Raw genomic sequence first — 15,391 nt, 5'->3', positions numbered from 1 at the left:
AGTTCTTTCATCAAGTGAGAGAGGAAGGGTCTTACATTTAAGTTAGTGTTGGAATGTGATCTTGTTACTGGATTCTGCTCTGTTTACACCATACCTTTCTTAAGTTGGGGAGATTCAGGGGGAAGGAAGGCTTGAAGAAGGAAGAACCTGACCTTCCTTCATTCTAAGTAGATTTAAGTAATTGCAGAGACAATGGCAGAAAACCAATCAAGGAAGAATGGAAGAATTGCAGCAGGGAAGAACCACTTAAGATTAGAGAGCCTAAATTGCAGTATATTCAGCTGGCATCACTGCAACATCTGTTATCTTAAGAGGTAGAAGCTGAAAAGACATAATGTGAAGAGTCCAACAGTCCAAGTTAAACTTAGTTATGAGGAAAGTGGAGGTAACCTGAGAGCGAACCCCAGAGTCAGGAAGATCTGAATTCCAGTCTTGGCTCTGGGTAATAATGGCTATATGATTATGGTAAGTTATTTTGTCTCCAGTGCCATGAGGCAACTTGGTAGGACTATAATGAGGAGAATTGACAGAGGGGGCGCTTTCATGGGGAGTTCCTTAAACCTATAAAATACAACAAAGGGGGGCAATTTTTTTTGTAGAGATGGGAGATTATGGGTCTAGAATGTTGTATATGTGATCAGACTTAGGTAAAATATTTTGGCTAATTTTTCTAAAAAATATTTCTTTTTGAGATGATTTATTGGGTAGGAGTGGAGTGAAAAATACATTCACTAGTGAAGGTGAAGTGAAAATAAACAAAAAAATCAGTGAAAAGTTTAAAAGAAGGAAAAGGGAAAAAAAGACCATGAAAGGAAGAAAGTTGGGGGTCAGAAGAGGGATGATTGATTGGAAGGATAGTCAGGAATAGAATGACAAGTTCTTTTTAAGGAAAAAGAATAGATTTAGAAGAAAAGTGTGAGACAAGATGAAGGAGAAGGAGGTTATGATCAGAGAGAAGAATTTTAGCACAAAACCATGGAGGCAAAACAGTTTTGAATGAGGTTTAAGTGGTAGCCACTTCTGTGGTTGAACAAGGCAAAATTTTGGCCACTGGAATTGAGATGATTAATGGGCTGGGAAACCAAGATTTTTGAAGGAAAATTAAGGTAAATACCAAAGTCCTCAAGGATGAATACAGCAGCCTGAGAAAAGCTCTGTGTCAGGTGAGAAATGGACCAGAATGGATGGGCTGGTACAAATGGATGAAATGAGCTTCAGAGGAGAGGTTGCTGAGCTCTGTAAGTGGGATGTTCTTCTCCTGCTAGCCTAAGGGTTGGAGGGAGGGTGGCAAGAATTTAAGTAGCTTCCAAAAGCATCCAGGTTTCTTTGAGAGGGAAAGAGGCTCCATAACACAGGAGAATGCTACAGTGGATACAGCACTAGCCCTGGAATCAGGAGAATCTGAGTTCAAATCTGTCCTCAGATTTGTGACACTGATTTGTCCTCGCTGTGTGACACTGAACTTAGTCACTAAACTCCAGTGGCCTCCAAAAAGAATAATAATGCAGCAAGGATGGCATAGCGTTCAGAGGAAGGGAATGGCAGAGGAGGATAGAGGCTGAAAGTGCAACTATTAAGTTGCAGAGCAATTGTCTATAACCTTGAAATTATTTTGTACATATATAAATATAAAGGCAAAAAGATATAATAAAGAGTTGATCTCAAAATCAGGAAGCTTGAGTTTCACCTCTGCCATGTCTTGGCTGTGTGACCTTGGGCAAATGTATTAACTCTTAATTCCTCAGCCAATTCTATAAGACTATTAGGGATAGGATAGTGCAGATGACCTATTGATCAGGGATGGAATCTAAATGTGGGAAGGTAATTTATCCATGCATACATTTTGAAAATAAAAAGTTTAGTTAAAAAAGAAATATTTAGTTTAAAAAATAAAATAAACATGGGAAGGTCAGGTGATGGATTACAAACAGCATTTAGCAGAGGCAACCACTTTGCTTTTCCATCACAATCCTTGTGAAGGATTGATCCAGAGGCCAAGAAGGTCATTGAATAAGGCATCAGGCAAAATTGGTGGTGAGGGAGGCCTTAAGTCTCAATCACAATGAAGCAATAGCAGTCTCTTCTCTCTGTTCCTTTCCAAACCACTGTGATCCTTATGAAGGTCATAGCATGACCCAAGTAGAATACCATGACGTTATCACATCCTTCATTCTAGACTAGGTTAATCTACTTGATGAAGCAAGTTGGTAACTTACTCTAATTGACAACATGCCTTTCTGGCTGCATTATGTACCTGAAAGCAGTGTATGTGCATTTTTAAAAAATATTCTATAATTTGGAGTTTTCATTAATTCAAACTGGTCTTCCCCTTCAATTAGAATAAGCTAATGAGGTTTGTGTGTTGCACAATATGTTAGGAAAGGCTGTGTTTAAATATACTCCTTATAAGCTATGTGATCTCAGACAAATCACTTAACCTCTCTGAACCTTAGGTATATCCCTAGAATTTATTTATCACAAAACTTCTTAAGCTGTGGGCCATGACCATACACGGGGTCCCAAAATTATGATTTATTATTAGTAAAAGGTGGATTTATGTACCTATTTTATATATGTATAATGGGTTGCAAACAATGAAATAATTGATGCCAGTTCCAATGACCATGTGATGAAGAGAGCCATCTACACTGGGAGAGAGGAAGGTGGGAACTGAATGTGGACCACAATATAGCATTCTCACTCTTTTTGATGTTGTTCATTTGCATTTTGTTTTCTTACTCATTTTTTCCCCTTTTTGATTGGATTTTTCTTGTGCAGCAAGAGAATCGTATATATTTATACATATTGGATTGAACATTTATTTTAACATGTATAACATATATTGAATTGCTTGACATCTAGGGGAAGGAGGGGAAAATCTGAAACACAAGACTATGCAAGGGTCAATGTTGAAAAATTATTTGTGCATATGTTTTGAAAATAAAAAGCTTTGCAAAACAACTGTTTGGTCATGTATACATATATTGTATTTAATTTATACTCTAACATATTTAATATGTATTGGTTGACTTGCCATCTTGGGGGGAAGGAGGGGAAAAATTAGAACAAAAGGTTTGACAATTGTCAATGTTGTAAAATTACCCATGCATATATCTGATAATAAAAACTATTAATAAAATAAAAAAGAAAAGAAAAGAAAAAGCTTTGGAAAAAATTAGGTTGCAAGTAGAAAATGTTTAAGAAACTCTGATCGATGATGAAATTGAAATTATTTCCACTCATATGAAAGTGTTCCAAATCACTACTGATCAGAGAAATGCAAATTAAGACACCTCTGAGATACCACTACACACCTGTGAGATTGGCTAAGATGACAGGAACAGACAAATGTTGGAGGGGATGTGGGGAAACTGGGACACTAATACATTGCTGGTGGAGTTGTGAAAGAATCCAGCCATTCTGGAGAGCAATCTGGAATTATGCCCAAAAAGTTATCAAACTGTGCATACCCTTTGACCCAGCAGCGCTACTACTGGGATTATATCCCAAAGAAATACTAAAGAGCGGAAAGAGACATATATGTGCCAAAATGTTTGTGGCAGCTCTTTTTGTAGTGGCTAGAAACTGGAAGATGAATGGATGTCCATCAGTTGGAGAATGGTTGGGTAAATTGTGGTATATGAAGGTTATGGAATATTATTGCTCGGTAAGAAATGACCAGCAGGAGGAATACAGAGAGGGTTGGAGAGACTTAAATCAACTGATGCTGAGTGAAATGAGCAGAACCAGAAGATCACTGTACACTTCAACAACGATACTGTATGAGGATGTATTCTGATGGAAGTGGAAATCTTCAACATAAAGAAGATCCAACTCACTTCCAGTTGATCAATGATGGACAGAGGTAGCTACACCCAGAGAAGAAACACTGGGAAGTGAATGTAAATTGTTAGCACTAATATCTGTCTGCCCAGGTTGCATGTACCTTCGGATTCTAATGTTTATTGTGCAACAAGAAAATGATATTCACACACATGTATTGTACTTAGACTATATTGTAACACATGTAAAATGTATGGTATTGCCTGTCGTCGGGGGGAGGGAATAAGGGAGGGGGGGGTAATTTGGAAAAATGAATACAATGGATAATATTATAAAATATATATATATAATAAAAAAAATTAAAAAAAATTGCACAATAAACAAAAAAAAAAAAAAAAAGATGACAGGAACAAATAATGATGAATGTTGGAGGGGATGTGGGAAAACTGGGACACTAATACATTGTTGGTGGAGTTGTGAAAGAATCCAACCATTCTGGAGAACAATCTGGAATTATGCCCAAAAGGTTATCAAACTGTGCATACCCTTTGACCCAGCATTGCTGTTATTGGGCTTATATCCCAAAGAAATACTGAGGAGGGGAAAGGGACCTGTATGTGCCAAAATGTTTGTGGCAGCTCTTTTTGTTGTAGCTAGAAACTGGAAACTGAGTGGATGCCCATCAATTGGAGAATGGCTGAATAAGTTGTGGTATAGGAATATTATGGAATATTATTGCTCTGTAAGAAATGACTAGCAGGAGGAATACAGAGAGGCTTGGAGAGACTTAAATCAACTGATGCTGAGTGAAATGAGCAGAACCAGAAGATCACTGTACACTTCAACAACAATACTGTATGAGGATATATTCTGATGGAAGTGGAAATCTTCAACATAAAGAAGATCCAACTCATTTCCAGTTGATCAATGAAGGACAGAAATAACTACACCCAGAGAAGGAACACTGGGAAGTGAATGTAAATTGTTAGCACTACTGTCTATCTACCCAGGTTACTTATACCTTCAGAAGCTAATAATTAACGTGCAACAAGAAAATGGTATTTACACACATATATTGTATCTAGGTCATATTGTAACACATGTAAAATGTATGGGATTGCCTGTCATGGGGGGGGGAGTAGAGGGAGGGAGGGGATAATTTGGAAAAATGAATACAAGGGATAATGTTATTAAAAATTACTCATGCATATATACTGTCAAAAATATAAATAAAATTAAAAAGAAAGAAACTTGATCGATATCAATATGTTTGAAGGACTTCTGAGAAATCATAATCCTTCCCACATTCACGGGTTACTAACTGCCTTTGGGCATCCTACCCTTAATCAGCCAAAGAGAAGGTAAATATTATAAATCCCTGATACAGATCACAAAATTCCCATAAAGACAAACTGTGGTAGTGATGAGAGCCTTCAGCTCTCTAGAAGTTTGCTGAGAAGTTCCCTGTTAAAAGCAGAACTTCCGAAAAAGTCTTATGAGCAGGTTAATTTCTCAAAAGGCTGATGTGGCAATAAAGGAAACATGCTTTGTGATGAATGCTAACCTACAAGAAATAACTTGTTGCTGAAATCGAAGTGATGAAAATCTTGGGAAGATGTGACTCTCATCTCAGAGTTTGTTGTAGTTAAGGAAGAGAATGTTGAGCATAATCAAAAGCCTTATATACCATTAGTCTTTAGAAAGCAGGTTTAGAAGATTCAAATGAAAGCTAGGTATGATCATATGATTTGGACTCAAGAAAGGTGAAATGCCCTAAGGAAAAAAGTCTAACAATACAATCCTGTAAGATGAAAAGAGGAAGACATCTAACAAAAGCTAGTTTTTCACTGGGAGCTTTCTCTGTTGAATGCAGATTTTGAAAGTATGTAGATAAAAGATAAAAACAGGAATAAAGAACTAAAGAATGATAGAAGAATGCTATGAACTTGGAAGAATAATGTCAGAGAAATTAAAAACTAGGGAAAAATGTTAAGGATAACCAAAAAACTGTTTCCTTAAGATGATTAGAACCAGAGAGGTCCATTGAACGAGAAATGGTAGAATTTTTTGTTTGTTTGTTTTTGTTGGAAAATAGTTAAGTGACTTGTCCGGTCACAGAGCTATCTGAGACCAGATTTGAAATCAGGTTTTCCTGACTCTAGAGCCAGGGGTCTGTACCAGAGATGGTAGAATGTTTGTAAATGACAGAGAACACAATTACTTAATTCCTTATTTGACTTCTGTGTTCATTGAGTAGAATGCTGGGTTTGGAGTCAGGAAGACTCATTTTTCCAGAGTTCAAATCTAGCCTGTGACCCTGGACAAAGCATTTAACTTACTTTCCTCATGTAGAGAAAAAAGTGGCGACACACTCCTGAATAACTTTGCCAAGAAATAATGAAAAACCCAAATGGGGTCAAGAAGAGTCGAAAATGACTGAATAGCAATAACAACAAATTCTCTAATGGATATCATTATCACAGATGACTATTCACTTGCAGAGCAATTGTCCATGACCTTGAAATTATTTTGTACATATATAAATGTAAAGGCAAAAAGATATAATAAAGAGTTGATCTAAAAAATCAGGAGTTCCACCTCTGCCACATCTTGGCTGTGTGACCTTGGGCAAATGTATTCACTTAATTCTTTTTTTTTTTTTCCCTCTAAGGCTGGGGTTAAGTGACTTGCCCAGGGTCACACAGCTAGGAAGTGTTAAGTGTCTGAGACCAGATTTGAACTCAGGTCCTCCTGAATTCAGGGCTGGTGCTCTATCCACTGCACCACCTAGCTGCCCCCTATTAACTTAATTCTTTAGCCAATTCTATAAGACTATAAATTGCCTTGGTAGAGGGAATTCTCCTCTTGGGCTTAATTTTTTTTTTTCAAAAAATGTCTACTTATATGTATATATAATGTATCCCTCAAGAAACTATTAGTTCCCTGAGGATGGTTTTGGTATCTGTATTCCTACAATGGAGTCTAGCCTGTAGAGGTGCTTAATCAATGGATTTTGGTTGACTGATTGGTGAAAGGTATTTTCTATACCTGTGATATCACAGATTTAGATTCTTCCACCTTTCTTATGTGCAAACCAAAAAAATTTTTTTCTAAGAAAAAACAGAGGACTTGAAGTCAGATGACTTAGCTTCAACTTCTGATCCTGTAATTTACTCCCTCTGCTATCTCCATCTCCAGAAATGTTGAGTCTCTCTCAACAGACCTTTCCTTCAATTAGCCACCAGTCATTTCCCTTTTCCAACTCTTTAACAATAGCCTGTTTCTTCAATCTCTTTATCTCCCTGCCCATTCTGAAAAGAACAGTAGTTCAAAGGCTTTGGGGGATCCCACTGGGCTGAAGTTTTGCAACTTTCAGGTGTTCTGGTCTGATCCAATCTGTGTAGTCAAGAATCATGGTAGCAGAGTGTTCCAAAGTTGGGGCAGGCATTCCTTTTCTAGCTTGATTAAGTTTCTCTTCTTTTATGTTTGACTTTCATCTAATCATTAGCTAATTGACTATCAAATATCACTGTGACCATGGACTCTATTTCAGTAGAGTAAATAAATACTATGTATTCAGGGCACCTTTGGGAAGGGTATTATAGGAGAACAGGCAGCCACAGTAGACCACCTTTTTACCAACACTTACTTCTGAATGAGAGATGTAAATAAGATAAGATCTCTTAGGCCTTATTGTTTGTTGACCATAAAAAAAAAAAATGACTTAGCAAAGCAAAAATACTGTCTTAATCTCTCTCCCCAACAAAGTATTTCCTCCAAACACGGTAGCATTTTACAAGATTGCTTGAAAACTAGAAAAATAGAAGAAAAAATATTCTAAAACCTTCTGTTATTAAAATCAAATGGGGCATTGAAAAAAGAGTTTTATTGATGTGTTTTGTTTTTATATTATATTTGCAGATTACCCTTGAGAGATCTCTTATAACAACATTAAAAAGTTACACAAAATTAGTAATAGAGTCCTTGCTGAAGATGTATGTAGCATTTTATATCTGTAGCATTCCCCACTTTTCTATTTAAAAAAAATAACAGAAATCCATTTTCTCTTCCCCCCCCCACCTCACTGAGAAAAAAAAAAGAAAAGAAAAACAAATTTCTTCTAATAAATATGCATAGTCAAGCAAAACAAATAAAATAGGCAGGCAGAGACACATAACAAAAGTGTTTGCCAAGGTCATGGATGAGACAGCAGAAAATCCAAGTTGAAGAATTTCCCTATAAATCATAGCAAAATGGGTATTGAAATCCTCCAGGTGTTCTTATTTGTAGATAATATTGTGTTGATTACATGGGGCTTTGAAACATTGCAAGAACTTTTTGATGAGCTATATCATCATTTAAAAACAAATTGGGCCTAACTATCTACACATGAAAAAAATGTAAATAAGTGAATAATTCCTATTGCATAGACAATGCAGTTGGGTGGATTATTCACTTATCAGCATATGTAATTTGGACAGATGAGTATAAGTGGAATATGAACTGGGCCCTGAACTGAATACAAAGAGACCAGTTGCATTGACTTTGGGAAATTGCAAAGTCTTTTCAATGACCCCAAACTTCTCCCTTAAACAAAGGCCCATTTAAAAAACAACAACAACAACAATATTCTTCTAGTTGTGTTGTATGGCTGTGAGTTGGGAAACACTACAGTCTCAGAAGAACTGAAATTAAGAGTACCCAAAGGACAATGGAGAAGCAAGTGGTGGGTGGGAGCGGGTTGCAGCATATTACAAATGAGGGATTATGTAGGAGAAGCTGTGTAATGAATGCATCAAAGAAATGTCAGATCAAAAAAGATGGGCTGGTGAGGGATAATGATGGGGAAGTCATATGCTACACCGGGGAAATCAGGATGCTGGGAGAACACACGAAGGACCTCCAGAACTTTGGGTAAATTTTTTTGTGTTGAATTTAGGGGAGAATATATAAGAATTACATAGATAATCATATATGGGTTATGATTTGCCTTATTAAAGAGAGTATCAATGAGATGGCATATCCATTAGAGGTATTAGAGAAAATACCATAAGTATTGCAAATCCTTTTTGTAGAATGGAGGTGACTCTGGATTACTATGTCAACAGAATATCAATTTTTGCAGATTGTCCAAAGCTGGAAATGCTTTATGTATGAGCTCAATAGCAACAATAACAAAAACTCAATCCTCCCAAAAAAAACCCAAGACTGTATGTCTATAGCCTGAGGACTAACCTAACTAACTTCAAGGAAGCTCACTATTAATTCATGAAATATTAAAATATAAAAGTAATACTGACCAAGTCAGCATCAGTTTAGTCATCCTTTAATAAGGCTGATAACATTATCTTTGTCCTTGTGTCACAGGGTTGTTGTGAAGATCACATAAGATGTCTGAAAGCATGTTGTAGCAGTAAAATGTTAAAATATGAATTAGAATGACAAAATCTAAGTGCTGGAAAGAATCTCAAAGGGCATATACAGACAGAAGTGTGCTGGAGCCAGCTCAAACTGCCTCTCCAGAACCAATGCATTATAAATCAGAGCTCAAATTACTGCTTTTTATCCTTCTAAATTAGATAATATATTTCATCTTCTAATATACTTATATTTCCCTTTGATTCTAGGTCATGTATCCATTTTGACTTTTCCTTGGTAAATACTATAAGATATTGGTCTATATCTAAATTCTTCTAGACTGTTTTTCAGTTTTCCCAACAATTTTTTTTTTACCAAATAATAAAATTCTTATCTCTAAAGCTTAAGTTTTTAAATTTACCAAACAAGATTACTATAATGCATACTATAATCTATTGTACCAAACATAAGGTTAGTATAATTATTTATATTATATATTGTACAATATGTTACTCATCTATCATTCTATGCTCTATCATATCTATGATTCTATTTTTTTAGCCAGTACCTAAGAATTTTGATAATTATTGCTTTATAATATAGTTTAAGATGTGGTACTGCTTTTTTACTTTTTAAAAAATCATTCCTTTGATATTTTATATTCTTGATCCTTTGGTCTTCCCAATGAGTTATTATTTTTTCTAGCTCAATAAAATAATTTCTTGGTGATTTAATTGGGATGGTACTGAATGAGTAGGTCAGTTTAGGTGGAGTTATAAGTTTTATTATATTGGTTTGGCTCATCCATAAACAATTAATATTTACTTATTTAAATTTGGCTTTATTTGTATATAAAGTATTTTACAATTATGTTCATGTAGTTGAAATTTATATATGCATATATATATATTTATGAGTGTATTTTTTTTCCCTAAGGCTGGGGTTAAGTGACTTGCCCAGGGTCACACAGCTAGGAAGTGTTAAGTGACTGAGATTAGATTTGAACTAGGATCCTCCTGAATTCAAGGCTGGTGCTCTATCCACTGCGCCACCTAGCTGCCCCATTGTGAGTATATTTTAAATTTTTTGTTCCAAATTCTTTTCTTCCCCTTATTCTTCTGTCACCCATTGAGAAGTCAAGAAATATACTTGTTATATAAAATCAGGTAAAAATATATTTTCCCATTAGCTTTCCTCTGGGGAAGGAGGAAGTGAGAAAAATAAAGTGGAAAAATATGCTTTAATCCATACTCAGTTTTCTTTCTGGAGAGAGCATTTTTCATCATTTGGAATTTTCATGTATCGCTGTATTCAACAGCGATTTGATCATTGCAATATTGCTCTTACTGTGTACAATGTTCTCCTATTTCTGCTCTCTCCCCTTTGCATCAGCTTATACAAGTCTTCCCAGGTTTTTCTGTAATCACTTACATTATTATTATTTAAATTACTTTTTCAAAAATAATAGCTGTTTATTTTCAAAATATATGCAAAAATAGTTTTCAATATTTACCCTTAAAAAACCTTGTGTTCCAAAGTTTTCCTCCTCCCTGCCTCCCACCCCCACCCCTAGCTAGAAAGCAATCCAGTATGTTAACCTTGTGCAATTCTTCTATACATATTTCCAGATTTATCTTGCTGCACAAGAAAAATCAGATCAAAAAGGAAAAAAATTAGAAAGAAAAATAGGCAAGCAAACAACAAAAAAGATGAAAAAACTATGTTGTGATCCATATTCAGTCTCCATAGTTATCAAATCCCTTTTCCACATGACAGCCCTTCAAATATTTAAGAACTGCTATTATGTCCCTCTGAAGTTATTTTTTTTTCGGGCAAAATAGTTCTTTTTGTCAATTTGTTGATGTATTCTTAAGTTATTTTACCACGTTAATTATATTCTTCTGGTCAATCTTCAGTTCATCCACGTTTTCCTAAAATCTGGTGCTCTGGACCAGATGTAGTTTTAGCAGTTATTGTACAATGTTTCAGGTATAAAAGGCAAGTTCCTTGTTCTATGATTTGTAGGCTTTACATTCTTTCCCTTAAAAGAAAAATTTGACATTTGCTTTAACCCAATATTCAAAGACTTCTTCCATGATCTAAAAAACCTTCCAAAAACTACTAACAACAACTTGGCAAACAAGCAGTCCTTTTAGTAACTTAGGCTAAAGTTGAGCAGATGACACTTGAACTCAATTGCAGCTAAATCATAATTCATCATCTCCTCAGTTTATTGTTTATTAACATCTTAAATCTTTAATATTGTCTTTTAGAAGGAAAGTGAGACAATAGTAAGAAAAGTTCAGCTACTCTTAAGTTGCCATATTTAAATGAATTATATTCCAAGCCACTAAAAGAATTTGCAAAGGTGAACCATAATGATATTGACATTAATAATTGAAGACTCATATATAAAGAGAGGTGCCCAAAGACTGAAGATTGGCAAATGTTGGTCTAATTTTTTTTAAATGGGGGGGTGATAGATAATAGAAAGTACAGAACTCTACATCAGTGCTTTGTATTTAGCCCAGTTCTATTGAATATTTTAGGCACCAGAGGCATGCTGAAAAATTTACAGATGATTAATACCTGGGATAAATACACTACATGACAGTCAGGATTGAAAAAGATCTTGACTGATGAGAATGGACTCATAGTAACAAATTGAAATTTAATATGGCTAAATATAAAATCCTACCTTCAGTTATAAAAAAATCATTGCATAAGTACCAGACAAGAGAAGTCTTGTTTAGTAGCAGATTATGTGAAAAAGGCTTAGGAGTTTCACGCTTAAGTTCAAGTTCAATTTGAGTTGGCAGTATGTTATTATTGTCAATGTTCCACTAATAGGAAATATAGGGTCCAGCATAAAAATAGTCTCAGATCACATTTAGAGTGTTGTGTCCAGAACTGGGCATATTTAGGACAAATATTGACAAGTTAAAGTGCATCCAAAGGAAGGCAACTAGGGTAACGTGTAGAGACCATATGTTTGAAGTTGTTAGAACAGATTATCTCTAAGGTTCCAGAGTTCCATAATTTCTATGAAACATTGCAATTGCTTGCTTCAAATTGAGGATCTAAGTGGTTTGTAAATGTCTTTTTCCAAATATCTTTCCCAAATCACCAACAACTCTTATGAACTTGCCCTATTTATTTATTTTTAAGTTCTAGAAAGTATGAGTGATTTTGGCAATTCTTTTTATAACTTAAAAAATTACAAAGGGATTATTTAATTTCAATCACTCTCTTTCCTTTTCCTTCTTTTTTAAAAATTGGAACCATCAGATTAGGTCACATCAAGAGAAAGGAAATAGGTAGGGGGTACAATCCAAGAAAATTAAGGGTAAAAAGCATGAGAGGAGGGAATGAAAAGTAATGGAGGAACAAAGCCGTGGCATTTCTGGATCAAGCTGATAGTTTTATTACAGGATATATTATAGCTTCAAATGTTGCCTTTGGCTTGATTGTCTTCCTATGACTTCTTTGCTGTGGGTCAGGGTTGCATTTTTGGTATTTGCAAGAACCAATTAAAACAGTATTTAAAAACACAAACACTGAACTGCCTGGGTGGTGTTTCATGCCCAGTTCCACTGGCAGCTCTTCAAAATCAACTATGGCATTAGAATGGTATCAACTGGATGAGGCACTGGACAAAAGCTGGAGTGGGAGAAGTAGGGGCAAGGGAGAGAAGGAGAAAAAATTCTGCCCTTTTGGAGTTTTGCTTGCCTTGAGTGTCTCAAATGAATTAGATCTCTTTGTTCTACATAAGAGGAGATTCAAGGAAACAGATTATTTTATTAGGTAAGAGGCAGAAAAGTACACAGAAAGAATCCTGTACATCAGTGAGACTGCCAAAATTATGTGGGTGACCTTAGACAAGATGCAACTTCTATGAACCTCAGTTAGACCAAGATGTCCTGAAGTCTCTTCTAGATCTATAATCATAGCATCTTAAACCTTTCAAAGCTATTAGAGATTCTCTAGTTTAATCCCTATATGAGGCACAATTCCCCCTACAATTGGGGGGGTCTTTGGGGCAACACTAACTTAGAAAGGAAATAATTCTGCCTCTTTATATCTGTTAATAAAAAGATATGCTCTTTGTGGCCAAACCAAGTAAGTCTAAATTTTCTTTCATATGACAATATTACACACCCTTCTCTAGATACAATCCAATTTGTCAAGATTCCCTTTAAAACACGATAGTGTTTGCTGTTTAGTCATTTCTCTGTTGTGGACAAGTCTTTTGGGATTTTCTTGGCAAAGATACTGGACTGGTTTGCCATTGCCTTCTCCATCTTGTTTTACAGATGAAGAAACTGAGGCAAACAGAGTGAAGTGGCTTGCCCAGGGTCACACAGCTAGAAAAAGTACCTGTGTCCAGATCTGAATTCAGATCCTCCTGACTCCAGTCTGCTGCTCTATCTACCATACCACATTCTTGCCCTTTATAATATGGCATCCAGAAATGAACATAATATTCTGTATGTTGACTGACCAGGGTTAAATACAGTATATACTTTTTTCCAATAGTATTTTATTTTTCCAAATACATGTAAAGACAGTTTTCAACATTCATTTCTATAAGATTTTGTTCTAAACTTTTTCTTCCTCTCTCTCCTCCCTTCCCCTTTTCCAAGATAGCAAGCAATTTGATAAATAGGTTAAACTTGTACAATCCTTCTAAACATATTTCCATATTGAATAATATACTTATAATGTAACCTTTAGGCCTCTCAACTTATTTTATGGAGCACTTTAAATATACAAGTCTCATCATGGATCAACCTCTCTAGGCAGCAAGATTCAATAGATGAGCTTGCTGCTCACTAAGACCTACCTACATCGGGGCTAGTTTCTATAAAGATTTTTTCAATCTTATAGAATTGATTATTTAAACCTAAATCTTTAATTTATTTTCCTTAAATTTCATTTAATAATTTAAGCTATCTAAAATTATACAATCCTATAGAAAAGTTAATCTTTCTTAATTTTCAAGGATCTCTTTAATATTGACTCCATTGTATTCTGTGACCTTAATGCACTTTTCTTTTCAACAAAAAATGCAAATATATACTTTATAATTAAAAATGTGTCTATGTGTCATTTTACATGTGTTTGTATACACCTGTGAATGAGAGGCAGTATATTGTATCAGAGGGCAGGCCTAGATTCAAATCCTGACACATACTCTACTAACTGTTTGACCATAGACAAGCCCCGCTTTCAAAGTTCCCAGACAATTCTCTCAGTTCTGTTATTGTTGAATTGTTAATCTATATTAGTGGAGTAAATTCACCACTTTTAGATGATCACAAATCCATATTCCCTTGACAGATATAAAGACACTGAGACTTTTTCTTAATGTTAATTTTTTATGTTTTGGTAGTTTTTTACATCTTAATATATTTTTTTGATCCTGCAACATTCCTTTCTACTTTCTTTTATACTTCCTCACCAGGTCAATTTTTTTTTATTGTTTTATACATTTTCAAAAGTTATACATGTTTATAAAAATGTCATAAGTATATATTAAATGCTATAATGTTTAAATAAGTTAAACAGTATTAAAACTGATTTTCTTTAGAAAAATTTTTTTTGAGGATTTAAAATTGGCTATCAAAGATACCACATACTGGCCTGGGCTGCTACAAAATATTCTTTTGAGAGTAAATGAAGCTTTAGAGTCAGATATTATTGGTAGATACATGGGTCTTTCTAAGAGCACATCCCCATCATCCATCATAGTATTAAAAATTGTGAAAATCTCTAGAACTTCAGAGCCTCCTTTCCCTCAAATCCATGGAATGGTGTTAATGAAAGTAAAAGGATTAAGAACTGCCATAGTACAATAGAATGATTATTTTCATTATTCCGTGTAAATGGAGTAAGGTAATAAGCCTTTGTCAACTACAGGTAGTATTTCTAAAAGAATACTTAAACAGTCATTTTCATTTAGATGGTTCCACTTGGATTTTTATAAGTATCAAGTTGGATGTCTAGATCTAAAGATGCATCACATCTTTAAAATCAACCTAAACTGGATCTCCACTTAAAAAAAAAAAGGCAAGTTTGATTGGAACATCCAAAACACAATGGTAGAAAACATTCTACTTGCACTATTTCTTTAATGCCCAAGGTGCTTTTTCCCCCATTGCTGCATTTCTGATTCATGTGGTAAGAATGCACTCTCAGTCTCAATGCCATTTTTAAAAATCTCAGATTGAAAATTTTTAGGGAATAGAAT

This window comes from Sminthopsis crassicaudata, chromosome 5 (genome assembly GCF_048593235.1).
Source record: "Sminthopsis crassicaudata isolate SCR6 chromosome 5, ASM4859323v1, whole genome shotgun sequence".
NCBI lineage: Eukaryota > Metazoa > Chordata > Mammalia > Dasyuromorphia > Dasyuridae > Sminthopsis > Sminthopsis crassicaudata.
Note: the sequence above shows the minus strand (reverse complement) of the source record.